This window comes from Schistocerca serialis, chromosome 2 (assembly GCF_023864345.2).
Source record: "Schistocerca serialis cubense isolate TAMUIC-IGC-003099 chromosome 2, iqSchSeri2.2, whole genome shotgun sequence".
Taxonomy (NCBI): Eukaryota; Metazoa; Arthropoda; class Insecta; order Orthoptera; family Acrididae; genus Schistocerca; species Schistocerca serialis.
The window spans coordinates 470,789,907-470,815,576 of record NC_064639.1 but is presented as its reverse complement, the minus strand read 5'-3'; positions in this window follow the sequence as shown (position 1 = coordinate 470,815,576).

Sequence of the window (25,670 nt, the reverse complement as noted above, 5' to 3'; positions counted from 1 at the left end):
CTCCAAAACACAACCAAATATGATCCACCTCTGAAGTTATCGATAGTGGTTGGTTGGTTTGGGGAAGGAGACCAGACAGCGTGGTCATCGGTCTCATCGGATTAGGGAAGGATGGGGAAGGAAGTCGGCCGTGCCCTTTCAGAGGAACCATCCCGGCATTTGCCTGGAATGATTTAGGGAAATCACGGGAAACCTAAATCAGGATGGCCGGACGCAGGATTGAACCGTCGTCCTTCCGAATGCGAGTCCAGTGTCTAACCACTGCGCCACCTCGCTCGGTATCGATAGTGAAAATTAATATTATTGAATAATGAAAACCACGTTAGCTGTATTATTACACATTTATTGTATTACTACAGGTTGCGTTCGTTGAACACCTTTAGGTTGCCTGATGTCGCCTGAAGATGTTTAACGAACGAAACCGGTGGCAACATTAGAAATGTGTAGTAATACAGCTGAGAGTTTTTATTGATCATTACAATTAGCCTCAGCTGCGGTGCGCAACTTGATCCGACTTACAAAAATTAATAAACAACAGATGAGACGGTATTAAATCTCTGTCCCTCTGCTTTTTGACAAAGGAGAGAGAAAGATTCCAGGCACAATGTAAGCAAAAATCTCCATTTATAAGTTTAACTTCTAATTTGACTTCAACTCATTCTTTACGAGCACTATCCCAATAGCTGTAAGTGCATGCCAGAATTGTTGTGTTCCATAGGACAAAGGTGCCAAGGCGTTGTTCTGCAACAGCAATTTGCTCTGCTGTTATAAGTGTATTTGACGCTTATACTTCGTACACTGATCAAAGATTACCCAAAAGGGCATAATTCAGTTGACAAACTGTAAGGTTTTGAGATGACATGAGCCCTGAGAACCACGGTACGAAGTATCCCTTTACTAGCCGGCCGAAGTGGCCGTGCGGTTAAAGGCGCTGCAGTCTGGAACCGCAAGACCGCTACGGTCGCAGGTTCGAATCCTGCCTCGGGCATGGATGTTTGTGATGTCCTTAGGTTAGTTAGGTTTAACTAGTTCTAAGTTCTAGGGGACTAATGACATCAGCAGTTGAGTCCCATAGTGCTCAGAGCCATTTTTATCCCTTTACTATCAAATTGCAACAGCAATTTCCTCTGCTGTTATAAGTGTATTTGACCCTTATACTCCGTACACTGGTCAAAGATTACCCAAAAGGGCATAATTCAGCTGACAAACTGTAAGGTTTTCAGATGACATCCCTTCACTATCAGATGGATGGTGAGAACTATCAGCCTGTAGATACAGGTCAGTGTGAGTAGGCTTCCTATAAACAAAATGTATCAACCTTCCTGCTGAGCAACACTTCAAGGAAGGGAAGGCAACCCCACTGTTCCACCTCCATCATGAAGCGAATGTTCGGTTGGATTGAATTCAAATGTTCTGTAAAATCGTTAAAATTCTCTGTGCTCTGAGGCAAACCAGCGAAATCATCTTATAAATATGCGGAAAAACACGCAGGTCATAAAGCTGCCTACCCCATGGCACTTTCGTTGAAATCTTCCATAAAGAAGTTACCGATAATAGGTGACAATGGGCTTTCCATCGGAACTTCATCTGTGTGTTCATAGAAATGGCCGTTGAACAAAATGTAAGTGCAACAAATGGTTCAAATGGCTCTGAGCACTATGGGACTCAACTGCTGAGGTCATTAGTCCCCTAGAACTTAGAACTAGTTAAACCTAACTAACCTAAGGACATCACAAACATCCATGCCCGAGGCAGGATTCGAACCTGCGACCGCAGCGGTCTTGCGGTTCCAGACTGCAGCGCCTTTAACCGCACGGCCACTTCGGCCGGCTGTAAGTGCAACACAATACATTTCGAAGTAGCTTCGTTACATCAACATCAAACCGAACCTCAACTAACCGTAACGAATCTGACACAGGAACGCGAATGAAGAGAGAGGTCACGTTCGAACTTAGTAGAATAACAGAGTCCTTCACACGCATTCCTTCTAATAGACCTAAGACATCGGTCGAGTTCTTAATGTGATTCTCACACCGAGATACTAGTGGCGTCAACAGGATAGCAAAGTGTTCTGCTACACTACACTACACAGATTTCGACTGTAAATAGACGGCTATAGATCTCTATTAAAATGGTTACGCGTAAAGAGCGCCCGTTTCTTCATCATCTGAAGTGAAACAAGTTCCGTGAATCTTGGTGCTGAGACCTGAGTAAGACTCGTAAACTGGCCATGGACGGTATAACCGGACGTTTTATTTGTTGTAAAATTAAAAAAAAAATTAATGACTTCATATTCGCCAATGACTGTACATATCTTATCATACCCACTATTTTCATTTCGACCTTTTCGTCATTTTCAAGTGGTTTCAGATGCTGAAACGTAGCAGTAGTCAACGTTAATGAAAAAAATAAAAGTGATAGTAGCCTCTATGGCTCGTGACAGCCCTATTCACATAAACCAATGATATGTGTAACAATGCTCTATCCGTCACGTAACTATGCTGTATGTTACAAAAGCTGACAAAAGCCACAGAGCGTCACAACATTTTTATCCTTTTCATTAACTTTTACTACTGCTGTGATTTCAGCACCTGTAGTCACTTCAAAAGGACCAAAAGATCGAAACTGCAGTAGTGGATATCGTAATAAATGTCGGGTCAATGGTGAATATGATGTCATTCTAAAATTTTACGACACTGTGAGCCGACAAAAAGTACAATTGTACAAATATTTATAGCGTGTTTTGTAGTTCCCACAGTTCATCACTGTTGTCAGTGTAAAAGCCGCTTCCGATGTAGGAAGCCGCGCCTTGAAAGGACTTCTAACGATTACTAGCTACTGTCACGCTTTGACTTTAAGCAGAAACCGGCACATCTCTGCCGGAGCACACAGGATATCCAGTTTCATTTCGTACAGGGCTTCATTCGCTTTGAATCTTCCTCGCTGACGTGCCCCAGCCGCTATTCATACAAAGCAACGTGCAAATATTATCACATGCCGACACGTACCTCTCTCGCCAATGCTACAGACACACAGACACACACACACACACACACACACACACACACACACACACCATAATGCAGGGGTGGATCGTATGGGAGGGTTGCCGGGACAATATGTTTCACCTCTACTCATACTGTGGCGAGACAAAGGGAGTGCAAACTGCTGTCGCAGCGTTCACAGCATTCAGAAACAGAGCGCGTCCGCACACAGAACGCCAGAATAATGGCGGAGCTCCGGCCTGGCGGCCGCGGTGCGTGACGCTCTCCCCACAGCTACAGCGGGGGAGCGGCCGTCGGCGTTCGCTGCGGTCCGGCCTAATAGGTTTTGCATGTGCATTGACAATGTGGCACCCCACTCTCCCAGCGCCGGTCATCACCGCGTCATGTGACGTCATCTTCACTAACACCAGGGGCGGGAGGCCGCTGGTTACAGCAGGGCGTGCCAACACACTGTCCTACTGTTGAATTGATCCGACAAAAGCAAAAAGCAGATAACGGAGTTGTTGAGAAGAGCGTGCTGTGTAAGTATCACTGGCCACTGAGAACGTCGAACGGAGCACTAATCAGAGACTGTAACTAATGTATAAAGCAGAACATAGCCAATGGCGACGATACAGCAGAAAAGTAAAGTGCTTATTGCCAAAAGCACAAACAGCACATTCGTACAAAGCGAAAACGAATTCTCGTGTCCGGGATGGAAACTTTAACTCGGTGATCGAAGAAGGGAGATATGAAGAGTAGACTCTAGAAGTCATAGAACGCGTCCTTCTTTTTAAGTGTATGGTACTGGTGTGGAGTTGAGGAAGCTCCCAAAAGTCCATGAACGGCGCTCACCATTATAAACAGGGGCAAAACGTGAGTAATTGGAAATCCGGAACAGAAGCAGCTCGAAGCTTTTGGAAAGCGATATATCATTTCAATTTGAGGAAGGAATTCCTGATAATTTGCGTCTGGAGCGCAAATATGTCTATGGAAGTGACTCTTGGACTGTGGGGAAACCTGAAAAGAAGAAAATCTAACGGTCTAAGATGTGTTGGTATAGAAGATTCTAGAAAATTAGGTGGCCTCATACGTTATTTCCCCATAGCATCAGCGGGGAGAGGAACATGTGGAAAAAAATTAAGGGAAGAAGAGATGGGATGACAGGAGGTGTTTTAAGACGCCTGGGAAAAGTTCCCTCACATCTTGAGGGAAGTCTTTTCCTTCGTAGGCTGGTTTTATCTGTGAAATAAACATTTTATATCATCGTTTTTCCATTACCTAATTTCGCCCCCTTGCACATTTGCAAGCTACCTTTCTTATTTGTGAAATACTGTAGTCACAGAATATCATATCTTCCACATATCTATGTGGAGGACGCTTCATCTGATAGTGTCCGTAACCCTAAGACCCTTGTATTAATTGTATGTTAACCTGGGGCCTAGAAGCTACGGAGGGGCTCCGTCCCCGCAGCAGCCGCAGTGGTCCACAACCCCACGACGACTACCGTAGTCCACTTCACCCCACCGCCGCCCCACACCGAATCCAGGGTTATTGTGCGGTTCGGCCCCCGGTGGACCCCCAGGGAATGTCTCACACCAGACGAGTGTAACTCCCTATGTTCGCATGGTAGAGCAATGGTGGTGTACGCGTACGTGGAGAACTTGTTGGCGCAGCAATCGCCGACATAGTGTAACTGAGGCGGAATAAGGGGAACCAGCCCGCATTCGCCGAGGCAGATGGAAAAACGCCTAAAAACCATCCACAGACTGGCCGGTTCACCGGACCTCGACACAAATCCGCCGGGCGGATTCGTGCCGGGGACCAGGCGCTCCTTCCCGCCCGGAAAGCTGTGCGTTAGACCGCACGGCCAACCGGGCGAGCTCCTAAGACCCTTAATAGATTATCCTTTGAGCTATTTTTTATTGAGTTAATTTCGGTTTCAGTAAGTTGACTAGGAAACCCCTTCAACGAAAAGGATGAAACTTTTAATAAGTGTTCAACGTAACCCTATCTCCCCACCCCCGTACGCCCACCCAAAACCGGGTAGGCTTCTATGGTTGAGAAAATTTTTATTTGTTTACGTTTTTTCCAACCTTTACTGCAATACAAGCCCGTGTTTCTTGGTGTCTGGTATTCTTGATATTCTCAACGACCTGTTTGTTTTCAGAGGTAGTGACTGTTGATAACATTCATCTGTTATTTATCTTGTACCCTTCCAGTGAGTTAGTTGACATAAAGTTTTTCTCAGTAAAGTACTGCTTCATAATGTAAACAAATTTACTGAAGAAACCAACGTTGCGGCCACGGTTACAATAGCATTCTTTGGAGTTTACTGATGTGCTTAGCTATGAGGAGTCACTTATATTGTATCATTGCCGCTCACTGAGCACTAGGCTACACCATAATTCTGAAAGATCATGGTTGTGATTGGTCAGGTCTGGCGACAGAGCGGGAACTTTATTATAATGGGTTGCCGCAGTGGACAGATTGGGGATCTGTTGTTGTCTTTTGATTCTTGCACTGTTTGTTATGATTGGCGCTCATCGGTGAATGAGGTTTGGACTCTTGTTTACCTCCTGTTAGACGCAGGCAGCGTGGCTGCAGCTACTTGCCTGCAGGGCTCGCGCCACGTGTTGTTGCTGCGGCCTATTGGATTACGATGGCTGGCAGCCAGGATGCTGCAAGCTTGTATCCATATTCTGCAGAAATATTGAGCCACGCTGCCTCTGTAAATATTACTGTACAGAATTTTGTGCACTAACTGACCTGTCGATTATGTCCCCTAAATGTTCCATGGCACTCAAGTCGGACTATCTGGATAGCCAAATCATTGGCTAGAATTATTCGCCGGCCGCTGTGGCCGAGCGGTTCTAGGCGCTTCCGTCCGGAACCGCGCTGCTGCTTCGGTCGCAGGTTCGAAACCTGCCTCTGGCATGGATGTGTGTCATGTCCTCAGGTTAGTTAGGTTTCAGTAGTTCTAAGTCTAGGAGACTGATGACCTCAGTTGTTAAGTCCCATAGTGCTTAGAGCCATTTGAACCATTTTAGAATTCTCCAGAATATTCTGTCGTGGCGTACTGTCATCCAGAAAATACCATCGTTTTTGTTATTGAAACATGAAGCCCATGAATGGCTGCAAATGGTCTCCAAGCAGCGGAACATAATTATTTCCAGTCAATGGGCGGTTCGGTTGAACCAGAGGATCCATTTCATTCCATGTAGACACACCGCACTCCATTGTGGAGCCACCACCAGCTTGTTCAGTGCCTTGTTGACAACTTGGCTCCATTGATTTGTGAGGTCTGTGTTATACTCGACTCCTATTGTCAGCTCTTACCAACTGAAATTGGGATTCATCTGAACATGCCACAGTTTCCCAATAGGCTAGCGTCCAATCGATACGGTCACTAGCACACGGGAGGCGCTGCAGGCGATGTCTGGCTGTTAGCAGAGGCATTTGTGTCGGTCGTCTGCTGCCATAGCCCATTAACGACAAATTTCCCCGCACTATCCTAACGAATACGTTCGTCGTACATCCGACAATCTTTCCTGCGGATATTTCTCGAAGTGTTGCTTTTCTGTTAGCACTGACGACTCTAAGCAAGCGCCGCTGCTCTAAGTCCCTACTTTGTCCGCGATGAGAGGTAATGACTGAAATTTTGCATTCTCTGAGCACTATGTGACACTGTGGACCTCGGAATAAAGAATTACCTAATGATTTCCAAAGTGGAATGTCAGATGTGTCTAGAATCAACTACTATTCCGCGTTCAAAGTCTGTTTGCTTTCGTTGTGTGGCCATAATCACTTCGCAAACCTTTTCAGATGGATGATCCCAGTACAAATTACACCTCCATCAATGCACTGCCCTTTTTATACGTTGTGCACAGGATATCACAGCCACCTATATATGTACATCCCATGACTATCCCATGACTTTTGTCTTCTCAGTGTATGTATTGTATTCAATCCAACTTTCTTGCCACCACGATTTACTTGAAAATAATACAATGATGGTATATCCTTGACGGGATAACTTCTTCGGTGGCACAATTGACTTTTCTACTTCCTCAGGATAAACTAAGTAACAGTAGAATGAGCAGGTATGATATTTTGTTCAGTATAAGAGACAGCCTTCCCTGTGAAACAGGTTACAAAACAAGCTGTATCTCCTTGCGGAAATGTTCTGCAAATACAGCGTTCGAGACGGTCCGTGAACTGTTGCGCGTATCTAACGGTTGAGGAATCCGTCAGTTGATATCGACCGAGGTTTTCCCTTTACGGTATATTTGTCTCTAGCAACGAGTGCTATGGCATGCCGCTACAATGGGCAGCTTTCACCACTTACCTGTCTTACAACCGGCCATTTACAGGCCGATGAGCGACTAACGAACCCTCCACCTTTCCCCTGTTCAATGAGCGGGTCGCCGCCTCATCTGACTGAATGTGGGCGCACTGCAACTGCGTGGCGTGTCCTATCTGAGCCCAGTTACGTGCCAGTTTTCATTGCGTCAAAACAGAAGGGAAAAGGATGGCGTGTGTGGTGGCAGGTAGAGATAGGGGCTAGCAGGTATCAATAGCCGATGGAGCTGAAACATCCGGCACTGGGACCTGCACGGTATAAAATCGTACACTACAAAGGCGAACATATCGTGGCAGACCAGCTTGGCAGGGGGGAGGGGTATGTTTGCTGACTGTTCGGCCTATCAATGGGCGACTTTACGGCAATAGATGCCCTATCAGCTCAGGCTCACTCCCACTCCACGTTGGCAGTTCCAGTGGAAACGGCGCACGCCAAGCTGCTCTGGTGCGCCAGGCTGCTCGCACTAGCTCTGTTCACAAAGCTCATCAAGGGAGACACGCTCACTGTACAACATACGAGGTGGGCTATTAACAGACAGAGGATTGCAGTATCTGAGGATCTATCTGAAGGTGACTTCATCCACTGGTCCACAAGAGGACCACCAAAAACAATTAATTTTGTAAGAGGAATCCGAAAACTTTCACTTTAAGCTGATAGCTATTCTACTCAGTGGCTGGCGTATTTAAACAAGAGAACCGGAACCAAATTTATTAAGTAGCTAAGCACCATCGGCTTCTATCAAGAGCAGAGCAATCTAGCTCTCTTTGTGTTTCCACTATAAACTGATAAAAGTTACAGGTCACTACTACTCATGTCATTATATGTGTATTTACCCTACGATACGTGTTAACATAATTATTATTTTGAACTGACATCATTTACTGCCGTCGAATGGCTTCTGAGCATTTACCTCTCTTCTATTTAATATTATCATATTTGTTGTAAATAATGATTTATAGCTTTGTATTTTGTGGTTTACAGGCTATATGCGACATTTGAATATGTCTTTTTCAGTATTTTTTGTTACTGTGTACAGTTTGTTCATTTCCATGTCTACCACAGATATCGAGAATTCCTTTCTCTGTGTTGTAGGTAACACATATGGCCAGTTTACTGTGTTTGGTAAGCTGAATGAGCGTTCATTCTGGGTCACAGAAACCGGTTCCTAAATTGAAAATTGCCTGCATTTATGACATAAGTTATCGGTCACTTTGGTACACGATTATGGGAATTCTCTATATGGGTTGTCAAGCCGTACAGCTCTAAGCTTCTGCAGCTTCGTTCTGGTGCGGTACTTGCCTGAAAAAATTAGGTGAAAATTTTTTTCGTTTTGGCATAAAAGATTGCTTGGTCTAGTTGTTACACTTCCAGTTCCTCACTCCCTATCTCTTAGTGGTGTCTGAATCTGTTTTGGCGGAGCTTTTTTTCTGATTGTTGTTGTATTGAAGCCAGACACAAATTCCTCCCTCCTGCCAACATCTCCATTTCAGAGTATCACATTTAATCTGTGTCCTCAATTATTTGTTGGACGTATTCCAGTCTTCCTCTAGAGTATGTACCTCCTACAGCTCCCCATGGTAACATGAAAATTATACCTTGATATCTGTACACATCTTATCAGCACCGCCGTTATTATTATCAGTGTTATTCATATCATTCTTCTCGCTTTCTTTGGATAACCTCTTCACTCATTATCAGTCCATCTAATTTCAACAACCTCCTGCAGAATCACGTCTTAAGATCCTCGATTCTGTGATGCCGCAAGTCGTCTAGTTTTACACCTAACCGATCAGACCGATACACGTACTTCGACAGATCACTCCTCAGGAGCCATTGCTAATTACTTAAATTACACACCTAAATTTAATAAAACGTGACCTGTTGTGTGGCCCTACATTCTCAGTGGGTCTCACTGAACATTCTATAACTCCTACATACAGCCACGTGATTCATTCATCATTATGATAAAATGATTGAGTAAAGTACACTACTGGCCATTAAAATTGCTACACCAAGAAGAAATGCATATGATAAACAACTATTCATTGGACAAGTATATTATACTAGAACTGACATGTGATTACATTTTCACGCAATTTGGGTGCATAGATCCTGAGAAATCAGTACCCAGAACAACCTCCTCTGACCGTTTAACGGCCTTGATACACCTGGGCATTGAGTCAAACAGACCTTGGATGGCGTGTACAGGTACAGCTGCCCATGCAGCTTCAACATGATACCACAGTTCATCAAGAGTAGTGACTGGCGTATTGTGACGAGCCAGTTGCTCGGCCACCATTGACCAGACGTTTTCAATTGGTGAGAGATCTGGAGAATCTGCTAGCCAGGGCAACAGTCGAACATTTTCTGTATCCAGAAAGGTCAGTACAGGACCTGCAACATGCGGTCGTGCACTATCCTGCTGAAATGTAGGGATTCGCAGGGATCTAATGAAGGGAAGACCACGGGTCGTAACACATCTGAAATGTAACGTCCACTGTTCAAAGTGCCGTCAATGCGAACAAGAGGATCCGTTACAATTATGCGGATAAGATGCCTGTCATCTCGACTACTAGCGATAGGAGGCCGTTGGGATCCAGCACAGCGTTCCGTATTAGCCTCCTGAACCCACCGATTCCATATTCTGCTAACAGTCATTGGATCTCGACTAACGCGAGCGCCGGCCTGTGTAGCCGAGCGGTTCTAGGCGCTTCAGGCTGGAACCGCGCGACCGCTACGGTCACAGGTTCGAATCCTGCCTCGAGCATGGATGTGTGTGATGTCCTTAAGTTAGTTAGGTTTAAGTAGTTCTAATTTCTAGGGTACTGTTGACCTCAGATGTTAAGTCCCATAGTGCTCAGAGCCATTTGAAACAACGCGGGCAGCAATGTCGCGATACGATAAACCGCAATCTCTATAGGCTACAATCCGACCTTTATCGAAGTCGGAAACGTGATGGTACGCATTTCTCCTCTTTACACGAGTCATCACAACAACGTTTCACCAGGCAACGCCGGTCAATTGCTGTTTGTGTATGAGAAAAGGGTTGGAAACTTTCCTCATGTCAGCACAGTCTAGGTGTCGCCACCAGCGCCAACCTTGTGTGAATGCTCTGAAAAAAAAAAAAAAAAAAAAAAAAAGGTTCAAATGGCTCTGAGCACTATGGGACTCAACTGCTGACGTCATTAGTCCCCTAGAACTTAGAACTAGTTAAACCTAACTAACCTAAGAACATCACAAACATCCATGCCCGAGGCAGGATTCGAACCTGCAACCGTAGCGGTCTTGAGGTTCCAGACTGCAGCGCCTTTAACCGCACGGCCACTTCGGCCGACAATGCTCTGAAAAGCTAATCATTTGCATATCACAGCATCTTCTTCCTGTCGGTTAAATTTCGCGTCTGTAGCACGTCATCTTCGTAGTGTAGCAATTTTAATGGCCAGTAGTGTATATTTATAATTTGTTCCACAACTGACATATTAAATCTTTAACACAATAAACATTCTTTGGTAACACTTTTATAGATGATCACATAAATGACTGTACTAGTTGTCAAGGTTTTGAGATGGACAGAGCTGGCGATTCACTATCATTGTTATTGAATTTTGAAGTGCAATGATGGCAAGGCGTAAAGATGACAGTAAATGAAGACAGGCATTTTTCTGGGATAGAGTGACCGATGGTGTGTTCGCAGCTGCTGGGTATGAAAGGCAGTCTCTGGATGTATCTTCTTCCAGAATCCTTGAGACCGAATTTATTCCAGTGCCAAACACAGTTTCTCAAACTGGAAATTCCTAAAACGCACTCTAGTATTGCTGGTGACAGTTTTTTTGTGTGTCTACAATTTCCAGCCAGTAAACCGGTTTGGTGTCAACACTGTCCAGGGGTATCGTTTTGAAATGTCTTTTATCCTGCCTCCAGCGGCTCCATAAAAAGTTCTCTACCAATTAAATTCTTACTACCTTACAATTCGAAAAATCAGAAATCAGGACTTACGCCACAGACTGGCCACAAAAGGCAGATAGTGATTTCACCGCCACTGTGATTTAGCCATTGAGCTGAAGTGAAAAGCGTTCTAGTCTCTTGGCATCACATCGGAGGGCTACCGAGGACGCAGTAACGGTGCAGTTAGTGCTGTTTTTCGTGCGCTTTCTAAAGATATCTTAGCGTGGAGCCTATGCACATCCAGATTAGCGTTCCTCTGAAATCCTCCGTATCGCCAGACAAGTCTTTCGTTAACTCGAGGTGCGATGTACGATCCACAGCCTAGAATTGGAGGGTGAAAAGGAGAAGGGTGGGGGTGGGGGCGGGGGGAGGTGTAAGCTACCGCTGTATTGTCCTCAGCTCAGGCGGGCTGTGGCTTTTCGCCAGCCTGACAACTGCCTGGTTGCCTTCACGGAGACACTTCTTTCTGCTTTCCCTCAGACGCGTGTTCACTGTCAAGCTTGTAAAGGGCACTGCGTCCTACGTCTCAAGGAGACAATACCCATGGCAGCCCTTGCCTCTTCGTAGCGCTCACCCGACCGTCAAGGTGCAGTGTCTGCCTCCACACAATTTCATATGGCACGCCCGAAATCCTATTAGAATATAAGAGCACACAGACTTAGTGTGACCCCTGCCACCACTTCAAATAGCTCTTTAAGACTGTAAGTACAGTTGGCGCGTTTAATTGTTATTAATATACATGGATAAGATGTGAATAGCTAGGAAGGTTAGCCATGTCTCACACTTTTTTTCTTCCATTTTTATTGTTCCTTTTTGGTTTTTGTACGTGTATATAACCCGTATCTCCCTCTACCTCTTATTTTTATGTGAATCGTCTAGTGAAATTATACTTCGTCAAACGATTTTCCTAGTTCTGCAGTTCCTACGAACAAGATTTGATTTATCGCAAGCCTCGCTTCCATTGTCCAGATAAACGTTATAACTGTCATTGTGATGCCTTTGCCTTTTCGAAACCCAACTGGTCATCATCTAGCACAGGGGTCTGCAAACTACGGCCCGCGGGCCGAAACCGGCCCGCGATTGCCGGCAGACCGGCCTGCGAGGGCCGGTAACGCGGGCCGGACATCCCCGGTATCCAGCCCGCCAAATATTTGAGCTGGTACCTATGCTGCCAACAATTGAGTTTCGAGACCTATCGCGACCAATACACCGCGACATTGTCGGAGTTCTATCTTTACAAAGCGGCAGGTCATGATTAAACTTGTGGGTATCCAAATAATACAAGTTTCTTGACTCCATTACGAAATATTGACATCCCCCCTGCTCTTTAAAAATTCTACATTCACTGTCAACCTTTCGTTTCTTTTGTATATTTATACAGAACTTCACAAAAGATTGTAACCTGAAAACAAAATTGTGCTTTTTAATACTAATAAAACCAGGGAGTAGTCTGCCTAAACAAACTGCAATGAATTGGTTTTTAAAGTACTTTAATTACTAAATTAAATACAATTACACTGTAGTTCCACTAAAAAATACAGTGGAAAAATGCTCAAGTCGTGCTATACGTATTTCGATTTTCAGATTTTCCTTGTCTCTTCGAATTCAAACTTTGACTTGTCCCACACTTCGTCGTCTCACCTACTAGTACAGCGCATAAAACAATAAAATAACTCGTGAGACACTCGCAACATAGACACAATCGCGCAACAGAACTATCAAATATATGCTCTGGCTCTGCTACATGCTACAAAACTACATAACTACACTTATTGTTGCTCCACTTGAAATAACAATGCGTTGACATACACTACCTCTGTTACGTCTTGCAGTAACAGTGTTGCTAACAATGATTTTGAGATTTCGTTAAACTTTGCAGGACGCTTTCGTGAATAATGTACAGTGACACACTTGTTTGTCGGTTAAATTCATCAGAATAAAATACGCCAGAATTTCGGTCAGGTATGTTCACCAATCATAATTATGTAACTAAACAAAAATCGTAGTTAGTTTCAGTGCTCAGTATTCCCACAACCTTAGATTTTTGCGATTTCATCTTTCCTTTAGCCTTACATTACGGTGATCATGGAGTGCTAGGGTGCTTTAATCCCACTAGATAGATCTTGGACCTTATGACTTCGTGGAGGAGTCAATGTGGCCAGCGGACTAAAAAGTTTGGAGACCCCTGATCTAGCAGATCCTCTAGTTCAATTTCTATTCTTCTGTATGTACGAGCAATAAACTTGAATTTTTGAATTTCTCCTAGCGTGTAAAATGTTTAACTAACTCACTGAACTGCAGCCAGGTGACGTTTCCAACAAGAGTACGACCTGCCATTTTCAAGATACAAATACAATCAAAATGCACTGTGCAAGGAAATTTGAGGCCGCGCTATGCACAACAGATGTGAAAAATAAAACACACACACACACACACACACACACACACACACACACAAATGCAACGCTGGTACAACCGTCACCACACACCCAGACTTCACCATCGATAATGAATATTAATAAACCAATGGGTGAGTTATATGTATGCTGTCTTAGACGTGCATGACGCATATGTTCACTGCCTCACCCTCCACGGTCCTGATCGTCTGACCAATGTATGACATCTCACCACAACAAGAAATACGATAGACACGAAGATCGTCCTAGACACACCCTGATCTTAGATTGGGTATAAAACACATTTCATATAACATTTCCTCAAAATACGACCAGTCCTATCGGAAACGCTACTTGCGTAGCTCAAAAAGACCATGGATGCCACCTCATTATTACCGCTACTTAGCCGATTCACGGTTTGTCGAATCGCAAAGTACGTCTGATCTTTCACAATAATCATTCTGACGATAGGTGACCTCGAATGGGCTAAAATCGGACACAGGCCTGTGAAAGGAGGTACAAACTACCCTTCACACTTAACACGATACAATCATCAATCTGTACATAGAAATCAGTCTCAGCTGGATCCCTATAAACCCCATACTGTAACGTACCATCAACCATCCCTCTGACTAACACATCAGGGAAGGGAAGGCAGTTATATTTCCCCACTCCTTAGTGAAGGCAATATTCGGGTGAATTCAGATGTCCAAAAAGCAGTTTCAGGTGTCATTTCCTTGAGGCCAAACAACAAAAGTATCGTCTTTACATCTGAAAACACATGCAGGTTTCAATGCCGTCTACTCCAAAGCACATTCCTCGAAACCTTCCATAAACAACCTGGAAATAATAGGCCACAACGGGGTTCACATTACAACTTCTTCTGTCATAGTGACGAAAATTGAATTTATAACGGGAAAGCCAATACATGTCAAAGTCGCTTCGTTAATCCAACATTAAACTTAACTACAATTAACCGTACTGAATGAGACAGAGGAACGTAAGTGAAGAGAGAGATACCACATCAAAATTTACTAAGATATCGAAGTCATTCAAACGCTTTAACTCTGATCAACGTAAGAAATCTGCCGAGTTCTTAATGTGATACGCACACCGTTCTACTAGTGGATTCACCAGCAGCAAGAAGTTTCCGTACACAATATGTCCGATCACCAACGCTCTAACAATAGGCCTAAGAGAAATCCCTTTCTTGTGTACCTACAGATGATCATAAAACCTTTGGAGCACAACACAACGCCGACTTCTGTGGCCGAGCGGTTCTAGGAGCTTCAGTCCGAAACCGCGCTGCTTCTACGGTCGCAGGTTCGAATCCTGCCTCGGGCATCGATGTGTCTGATGTCCTTAAATTAGTTAGGTTTGAGTAGTTCTAAGACCAGGGGACTGATGACCTCTGGTGTTAAGTCCCATAGTGCTTAGAGCCATTTGAACCACAACACACAGCCGACCGGGATGGCCGAGCGCTTCTAGACTCTACAGTCTGGAACCGCGAGACCGCTACGGTAGCAGGTTCGCATCCTGCCTCGGGCATGGATGTGTGTGATGTTCTTAGGTTAGTTAGGTTTAAGTAGTTATAATTTCTAGGGGACTGATGATCTCAGAAGTTAAGTCCCTTAGATCTCAGAGCCATTTTGAGGCAACCACAACACGACAATAATCAAGACTGTTAATAGTCTCCTGATACAGGAACTTTTCTTCAGAAAGTGCTAGTCCTCCTCTAAATACATTTTGTTGAGTCATGTCTGATTCAGCAATACGATAAACCAGTAAACACTACATCTTCTGTCTATAATTCTGCTTGTCCAACATAGCTGTAGCATTGCCCTTGTCCATGTATAGGATGATATTCCTAGGATCCGCCTTATGTGAACGCAACATAGGCCGCTGAGTTTTCTATTACACTTGGACGAACATGCCCTAATCAACACACAACATGCTTCTGTCGAAAATGATTTGCCATATCGTAAATAACCATAGCGAGTTTCTTTGTCATGCTGCTGTCCATCGTCGCTGTATTAAATAGATCTTCGTAGTCATGTCGTCCTCAGTGTTTGTTGAGTAACCGGTGTTCTTGGTAGTGGAGTGTTGCTCTTGTTGTGACATTTATTCCAACAGCATAAAGTGGGAAATTGAAACAAATGAGCCCTCGGTTACAATTTGTAGTTTTATTAGCTAGGTTTCAACACATTTAAGAGTGCCTTCATCAGAATTTAAACGGGGGTGGGGGACTTCATTCATAATTTAAAATCGAGACTTCCCCTTCAGAAAGTCCTGAACCCTATAAGATTTTCTGCAATACCTGCTCTTCTTACCATATAGGATAAACGAGACCTGCTTTTACAAACTGATATAAAGCACACCTTTTAAGGAAAAATGGTACTAGCCCCCAAAATTCGTCTTTTGCCGACCATCTTCTGATTACAAGTCACGCGCCTAAAGCTATTTACGATATCAACGTTTTGCACACCGAGTAGAAAGGGCGTAGATCAGATATTCTTGAAGAATCTTTCTCAAAATGATAGCCTCATTCTCAATGAGCAGCTGAAGTTGCGTAATATAAATATAAAGCCGTTACTTGACATTTAATTTCTGGTCTTTCGTGTAGTTTACAGAAATGTTTCTTTCCATCGAAGTCAACTCATAAATTATCATTTATTAAATAGTTTATTGGCTGTATTTCATATTATATCATTTTCTAGAAACTGTGTCACTCAGCCCTTTTTGTATTTTCTATAATGACGTTTTTATGCTTCAAACTGTACTTCTAAGTTCTGATGTTGACAGAATGTTACTTTATCTGTCGCTGTTAAACAAAATATTGCCTTCTACATTATGTACCGAATAATTTTCATTATAATTTTCGTCTGTCTACACTTTAATGTTAAGGAACCAAGTAGCACTTGCGACTACTAGATGGCACTCTCGATGTAATGTCATGTTCACCTGCCCGCACTAGTTAACGCGGGCGCAACCTGTGGCTGTACAGGTATGAACAGCCCATAGTGGCTCGCCTTCATGCATTCTTTTTGAAAATTTTGTGATTAAAGCCCTTTCTTTCCTATTATTTATTCTTTACGTGACGTGTAAGTGCTGTCTCTGCCTTATATTGTTAATCAGTACTTACACTTTTTCTTATATAAAAAATTTCTTTCCGCATAAATTTTTAGTTATAAGTCACTTTAAACTTCAAATTCTGATGAAAGTACTCTTAGAAGTGTTGCAACCTGGTTAATAAGACTAAAAATGGTGACCGAGGTCTCGTTTGTTAAAATTTTACTTTATAAACGGTCACTGAAAAAAGCAGCCATGTTTAAAACTTCAGCATACAGTGGGATTTTGATTGCCCACTTATAAAGTTACTACGGACTGATACAGTGAATATTGACATTTCTGTTCATTCATTCTTGCTCAGTGTCCACTTGTCCGCCACTGGGGGCACATATGATTATTATTAACGTGTTGTTATTTCTGCTATGCCCTATGTTCAGTAAAAATCATACATGAGCAGAATACTGTCATTTATATTGGTGCCATTTGTGTTTTTTGTGACGATGTTTGTTTGTTAAAAGATACTATTGTAAAATACGCTTGCAACCTCACCCCAGACCCCACTCTACCAGAACCTTGTGCTAGAACTGGTAGCAGATTGTTATTGTGCATAGTGTCAGCATGATGTACATATGCTAGCTTGTCGAGAAATTGTGTCCAGCTTTACCCTGTCGAGCTGCAGAGATCATTATTAAGGAGGTGCTTTTGACGGTGGAATAGTATTTATAAATATTTTGTAATGGGATAACGTTGTCCCAACAACACATGTTTGGTGAGAATGTCACACGTTTCACAGTTGATGTATAGCTCCCTCAGTACCAATAGCGAATTATTGTTTATGTCATTCTCCAGGGTAGCAGAGTTGATTTAAATATTGTCCCCGGGGAAGAGGTTACTCAAATGGAGGAGGTAAAGGTAGAGGAACTGGATGGAAGAATGTGGAAGACACAGATAACTTGGAAAATTCACCACTTAACTGGAAAATTAAGTAATCGAGAATTTTATGTACAGTGATAACCAGAGACAGTAAAATGTTTACACTATATGATGTCGGAAGTCCAGCAGAAACAAGTGTGTCGGTTAAAGGATCTGAAAGTATTACAGTTATTTCATCCCAATGATGCAGGTAGTTTTTGTGGAAATGAAATGATCGTTTGCCATTTATTGGCCGCGATATCCTCTTCGGGGTTGGGCCGCCGCATTGTAAGTCTTTTTAGTTGATGCCACTTCGGAGAATTGCATGTCAGTGGTGGTGAAAATAGTGATTAAGGACAAACAACACCCAGTCCCCTGCCGGGAATCGAACCCGGGCCCTCTTGCATGGTAGGCGCTAACGCTACCACTGCGCTAAGGAGGCGGATAGTTTTGTGGAAAGAATAGCTAATGCCGTAATTGTAGGGGAAACGGTGGCGCCCCCCCCCCCCCCACCAACAGTTATGAAGGGTAGTAATTACGTCTGGAGGTAAGTCTAGAGCGAGACACGAAAGGAGAGCGTTTCATAACGTTAGCAAGTCAGGCGGAAAGCAGGACATCAGTGCTACTTTCGGAATGGGTAGATAGCTAGCATCAGCGGGAGCTTAGTAAAGTAATACGACAGAGAGGTAGCAAGTCACCTTGTTACGTGAAGTAAGAAATCGCGTCGTTAATGCAAGAAGGCGTACTGAATATTGTAACGGACCAGTCTGTTGGTATAACAAATGTGTTAGCAAATAGGGCGTGATATGAATCCCTGATACAATCGTATTAGGAAAGCGTATGCGGTCATTACAAGTGATGTTGGGTCAACACCAGCCGATATTTCACACAATAAATACACCAGCATTTGAGTTCAGGAGGGTGTTGGTCAGAACGATCGATGGTATGCAGGACACGTGCACTCGATTCCCTGACACGGTACTAACGCTGGGTATAAGACTCTTGTAGATTTCCTGCTAGTACTCAACAATACCAACAGCCGCAGAGAGAGATGTCTTTCTCTCCGTAAACACAAGCCACGAGTTCAGAGCTGCTGACAGCTTCCACCGCAAGTGGGAAGGCCTGCAGGTCCTCCGTGTCGACTTGAGCCAGGGCACCAGCGTTCCTGACACCTCAGCGGACTCACGGAGCCTGCCTGCACGGCAGGCCAGGGTCGGCGCATTTCTCAGCCACACGACAACCGTCATCATGGTTCAGAAAGCGGAGAGGAGCCACAGTTACGGAAGGACCTTCTATTGGTTCAAATGGCTCTGAGCACTATGGGACTCAACTGCTGAGGTCATTAGTCCCCTAGAACTTAGAACTACTTAAACCTAACTAACCTAAGGACATCACAAACATCCATTCCCGAGGCAGGATTCGAACCTGCGACCGTAGCGGTCTTGCAGTTCCAGACTGCAGCGCCTTTAACCGCACGGCCACTTCGGCCGGCGGACCTTCTATTCTGGTGGGTGTAAGCCACATACACACGTGACACCTTCTTCGATTGCGGAGGGAGAAGATGCAGCATCCACTTCCTGAGATGCTGCCGGGCGCTCGCGGTGCACCCGGACTGGCAACCGTAGCATCGCGAAAGAAGAGATGTGTTTTCAGAAATAAATGGTTAAAAGTCGCTCTTCTTCAACTGCACCCGGCTGCGTACCCAGGTTACAACCACTTCCTCTTCCCTGAGGAACCGGGAACTGGGAGAGTGCCTTTTGTGTGTGCGTGTGTGTGTGTGTGTGTGTGTGTGTGTGTGTGTGGTTTGAGGTTTTCGGGCGCTAAACAGCGTGGTCATCAGCGCCCGAACGCATAGAAGCAGGAACACATGCGGTGAAGGGACGAAGACGGACAGCGAACAAGGAGAACGGCTAAAAGACGCAGACCTGACGCAGTTCCAAATCCTCACATACAGAGGCAAAACAAGAGGAGAAGAAACGCACTAAAAAGGAAAGGAAACACAAGGAAAAGAGAACAGAAATCTAAGTGACACAAGTAGGCAATCGTGACTGGCGGAACTCTTACCTAAAACCTGGGTGAGCCAATCACCCAGCAGCACATTAAAATCTTCTCCCTAAAATCCGAGGCAACAAATTGGACAGGACACAAAACCGTAAGACCTTAACCACAGTCGTTGCGCCGTCTTGCAAAATAGAGGTCAAATCCGGTGGCAAGGAAACCGCCGCCCTCTGGTCAGAGAATAGAGGACAGTCAAGTAAAATGTGGCGGACAGTAATCTGGACGCCACAAGCACTGCAGATTGGGGGTCTTCCCGCCGGAGTAAAAAACCATGCGTTAAGGGACTGTGCCCGATGCGGAGGCGAGTGAGGAGAACCTCATCCCGCCTGCATGCCTGATAGGACGTACGCCATGGCCGTGTGGTGGCCTTGACCAGACGCAGCTTATTTTCACCGACTGCCAGCCACTCCTCTTCCCATTGACGCATAACACGAATACGCAAAAGGGAGGTAACAGCATGGAGCGGGACGGCACATTCAACAATGTGAGGGAGGGAACTTGCATCTTTGGCAGCCACACCACCAGTTCGTTTCCCCTAATACCCGCGTGTCCCGGCACCCAGCAGAAAGAAACCTCCTTCCCCTGCCGTTGCAGGTGGAGTAGGGCATCATGGATGTTCCGGACGACCGTATCCGCTGGGTAAAGTATCTGCCACGCTTCCCAATAGTCGTCACCTGCGAAAGTGGTGTCAGAAGTGTTCCGTCTGACGCCTACCACACCGGCGTTGGGATCCTGTACGAAAGTATCGTACCAGAGCTACGGAGCAGTAGTAGCAGTTGTGGAGTGAGTTGCTGAACAACTTCCTTGCTTTGGTTGTGATCATGTCCGGATAAGGAGGCAGTGACTTGAAAGTAATTTTTGTGAAACATAGTGAAGCGGATAATGTGTTTGAGTTTAAAGGGAATTGTAGGGAAGTGTGCTTAGTACCACTAGTGTGTAAAATGTGTAATTTGTCTGGTCATAGTGTGCTTGGTGATAGCTTCTGTCCTGTGTTCCACGCGCGAGAAGTATGGTCATGCGAAAGAGGACTGTAATAATTGTCGTTGGTTGGCAACGAGATCGAGTAATAAGTAATTTTTTATATGTTTTGTATAGTTGAGTGTAGAAAGTAGAGCTTATTTTGAGAAATAAATTGCACAAATATGGCGCAAACGCGAGCAGCTTCTACCGCAGATGCAATTTCTGCTCTAATGGAGCCGGTTAAGTTATTGCAGGAGCAGAATTGCGTAATTTAATGGTGGATTCGATAAAGTCGGGGTCTGATATGTCTAAAGCAGTACTACCAGTTCCATTACCATCCGTAGATCCTACAGCCGCTGCCCTTATTCCCACCTTTTCTGGCAAAACATCGGAGGATATCGCTATTTTTATACAGGTAACTGTATCCACAGCCAGCTTGTGCAACTGATCTTAGCAGACATCATTGGAGATGGCCCAATTGCACTTGTTGTGTGAGGCTACGACGTACGTTATGTACCACGAGGTTTTGGGTAAGGTTATTACTTTTACAGAATTGGTAGGTGGGTTAAGGCAACGGTACAGAAAACAGAATGCTGCACGGTTCTTTCGTGAAAAATTGAAAACATTTGATGTAGATGTCAAATGAGACAGTGGAAGCATTTTTGGATAGAATACGCAAGTTGGACGGGCAAACTTACGAGTAGACTGGCAAACCAGATGCGGACACGTTATAACTGAAAGAAACGGAGGACATGGCACTAGATGTGTTCCGAAGGGGGATTTCTCCAGAATTTTCACGCAAGATGAGGATGGGGAATCCACAGGATGCAGCTGCGGAATTGAGAATAGCTATGCATCTGCAAGAGGTAGGTAGTGCTACTAGGCCTCGAAATGAGCAGAGACTGTTTAGGTAAAATAATTTATGCCACCGCTGTGGGCGGAAGTGTCATGTAAAAACACAGTGTCGTCAACCGCAGTGTTTTAATTGTCGACGGTTTGGGCATAAAGAACGTGAGTCCGGGTCGAGGAAGCGGAACGGCTATAAATGGGAGAACGTAAAACGGGAGTGGGAGTTTTCCGACCGTCGGGAGGCATTCCCAGTAAAGAGAAGTGCATGTGAATCGTACGCAGAGACGGATTGTTCGTTAATGGCTTGGGTAAACGGCAAACCGTGTGAGTTTTTGGTGGACACAGGAGCACATATATAGGTTGTGAGTCTGGATCTCGTGGATAAGAGTAGACTATAGGAACCAAGGTACACATGGCGCGCAGTGGACGGCAATGCAATAGATGCAATTGGGTCAGCACGGATCGGGTATAAGACAGGAAACGTAAGGTTTCATGAGCAAATGGAGGTGTTGCCGACTGTGGGAAAAGGTGTTGCCGCGTTGCTGGTGTTAGATTCTCTGGTTAGGTGTCATACTAGAATCGATCTTTTGCAACGAACGGTTGAATTCGATGGTAAGCTATTTCCTTTGAGGACTACAGTTGCAAATGTTTCTGTATCACAAGATGCGCCTATTGCAAAGGAGGCTTCAGATAAACTGTGTATAAGTGCATTAAAGATTGATTTGCATGACAGCGTACCATCAGGTACAGGAAAACTAATCTGGGAACCGGTTGATACTGACTTTCCCCAAAATGTAGTGTGATAGTGTCCTTAATAAGGACGAAAAAATTATTCTACCACGGAGGAGGAGATGTTAGCTTTAATCTATGGTGTTCTCAATTCAGATGTTACCTGTAGGGGCGTAAATTCACTGTTGTTGCAGGCGGCGATAAAATAGCTATTTGGACAAAGAAATCCTGCAAGTTTTACGAGATGGGCCTTGAAGTTAAGTGAATTTGAGTGTGACGTAAAACGCTAACCGGGGGTTAAACACGCAAATGTTGATGTGCTTAGTAGGAAGATAGGAGCAATACAGGTTTCGGGACTTTATGTAACAGACCTAAAGAGAGAACAAGCGAGGGCGAAAGAGTGTAAGAGTATTGTAAACAGCTACAGTTTGTCGTGCAAGATGGCATATTGTGTAGATCAACTAAGTGTAGGGCACATGTGGTAGTTCCAGCAGCTTTACTGACAGAGGTACTACATCAAGCTCGCGATCATATTGCCAGGTCGCAATGGTAAGAGAACCATGGACAGAAAGATAGCAGAGAGGTTCTGGTGGAGAACAAGATGGGCTGATGTGGAACAGTATGTGAAGAACTGTATTCTGTGTGCACAACTTGCTGTTTTGAGTCACCAGAAGGTGCAATTGCAAAGGTTACCGGAGTCTCATTATCCATTTCAAATAATTGGAGCTGTTATCCTAGGACCGTTTCACCAGAGTCTGTCAGGTAACAAATACGTATTGACAATGAGCGTCCATTTCTCGAAGTATTTGGTTATGGTAGCAATACAAGCTCACAAGGCAAGTACTGTAGAAAACGCTTTACTGAATCATTGGAGTCAGTTCAGGGTACCGCAAACAGTTATCGCAGACCAGGGGACTAATTTCATGTCCGACCTCAATAAGATATTGTGTTGCTAACTGAAAGTTAGGTAATTGCGTACGAGTCCATTTCACCCGCAGGCAAATGGTCTTTTAGAAAGAGTGTATAGGACTATAGCGAAAATGCTGAATCACTTCATGGGGTTAAAAAATTGGGACTGGCATGTATACCTAGATTCCTTCGTTTGTGCTTACAACGCTAAGACTCGTACAGGGACGATATTATAGCCTGATGAGATCGTGTATGGACGTAAAATGCCATCTCCCTTCGATGTAATTCAACCAAAATTAGGGAAAGATGGAGAAAATGTAAAGGTATTTGCTAGAATTCTAAGGGGTGTTTGACAGAAAGTCAAGAAGCCGAACATAAAAGCATTGGAACGCCAAGAACGAGTAGGGCTGGGTAGGAGGAAGTTGCCACAGTACTGAATAGGTCAGTTGAGTTGCGAATCCGTACACTCTGAAGGGTAAGACCAAAATGTTTTTAACGAAGTTTCAGGGTCCTTACCAAGTGATTCAAGTAACGTCGCTTTCAAATGTGAAGTGCATGTGGGTATAATTAAACCTTTTCAGGGAGCAGTAGATTCTTTTCCTCAAGTACCGGCAGAAGTACTGCTTATGCCGAATAAAAACCGGAAGGGTAATCACAGATCTGAGGATATACCTTATGTATTAAGATCAAGGAATAAGTAGTGTAGATATGAAATTCAGGTGTAATTGCAGAATTTCTTCTTTGTTTATGTTTGTGTATGGTTTTGCATTGAATTTGTATTTTTGTTCTTTTTTGTGATTGTTTCTCGCCGGAATGGGAAGGGTGTGTATGCAGACTATTTTCCTTAAGTGATGGCGAAATGACGCCTAAATGGGTATATTTTATGGGACGACACCGATCAGCATAGGGGTCCAGGCATTTGTCGATCAACCACTGGACAACGGAATTTTGTTTGTGCAACAGCCGGATGTGGTGCTCACGAATCACCGATGGTCGCTGAGAATGACCTTCGACATTTGGGAGGTAAGGAATGAAGTGAGAAATTTGCAGCTTATGTTTTTGAATATATTGGGCGAAGCAGAACGAAGCAGGACGAGTATCTGCAACTCCAGTTTTAGTATGATAAATTGGGGGAGCAGCTTCATGAAATAGATAGTATGATTCCGAATTTGTTGGTACGAGAGGATGGTTAAATGCAGGAGGTAAACTCTTGAAAACTGTGCTTGGCGCAGTAGATAGCGATGATACTTTGAGCTTGAATAGCACTACAAATCAGGTGCAGGACATGGAAAGACAAAAAGCTACAGTAGTGGACTGGCACATAACACAAATTGCTGGTATGGAACAGGGATCGTTAAATATCACTAAGGTTATGTGCAGAGTAATAGTTGAGTTGCAGCAGTATGCTAATGATACCATGATTACCGTGAATAAAGATCATGCAAAATTATCTGAAGATACTGTACAGTAGGATTCATACAGCTACAGAGGCATTTTTGCTGGACTTACGCCAAACAGAAAAAGAATTCCCAGTAGGCCTTCAGCATATTGTTCCAGTAACAAAGAATAACAGCATTTTATTATCATGTTTCAATTGTAAAAGATTATTATTACAAAGCACAGGTGCTTATCAGTGTAGAATTCCAGTAACTAGTTTTAAGTCAGGATTTAATTGTTACACTGTTCATGCATATCCTATTATATGGAGTCTTTTTGATAAATGGGTAAATTTTTCTAAAAAGATGTGTTACTAGTGTCGCAGCAGCATGGGAAACGCATGGTTATGGCAGTAAATTTGTCCTACACAAGTAGTGCAGACGGACAAGGGGTTGTGTGAATTATAATTACTTTTGGGGAACATGAATACACCAGATTATAAGAAGGTTATTATGAACCCACAAACGTATTTCAACGAGTTGCGAATCATTGGATTTATTCTATGTATAAAACGCAAACGGTACTGGCGAACTGTTATGAGAACAAAGTTTTTTTTCAGAAATGATGAAAATAAAATTACAGCTTAGTGGGTTGTTGGTTAAATGACCGTATTGTGGAATATTAGGGGAAGACTTTCATCTGCGAGCAACCATCACAGGTATATAGTAATCAATAGTGATCAATTAATGTTGTATTGGCTGGAGAATTCAGCCAGCATTTAACTAGTCAGAATATTTCTTTCCTAAATTATACTATAGATACTACAGAACTGCATGGTTCTGACAAATTGATTCACGAGGGGAATGGACAAGTTACCCTTGAACAGACATTAAGATATGTACTGGAATTTCATCGTAAACGGAAGCAAAGTACAATTGGAATTAGTGTAACAGCCACTAGTATAACCGCATTACTAGCAACCACGTGTACAGTTTATCGATTCCTGAGGCGTAGAATGACGCAAGCAGAGATACCTCTGGAATGGTTTACATCAGACGGGATGGACTGTAAGTGACGTATAAGGGTAAAATTAGTATAGATTTTGTAAATAGCACCATA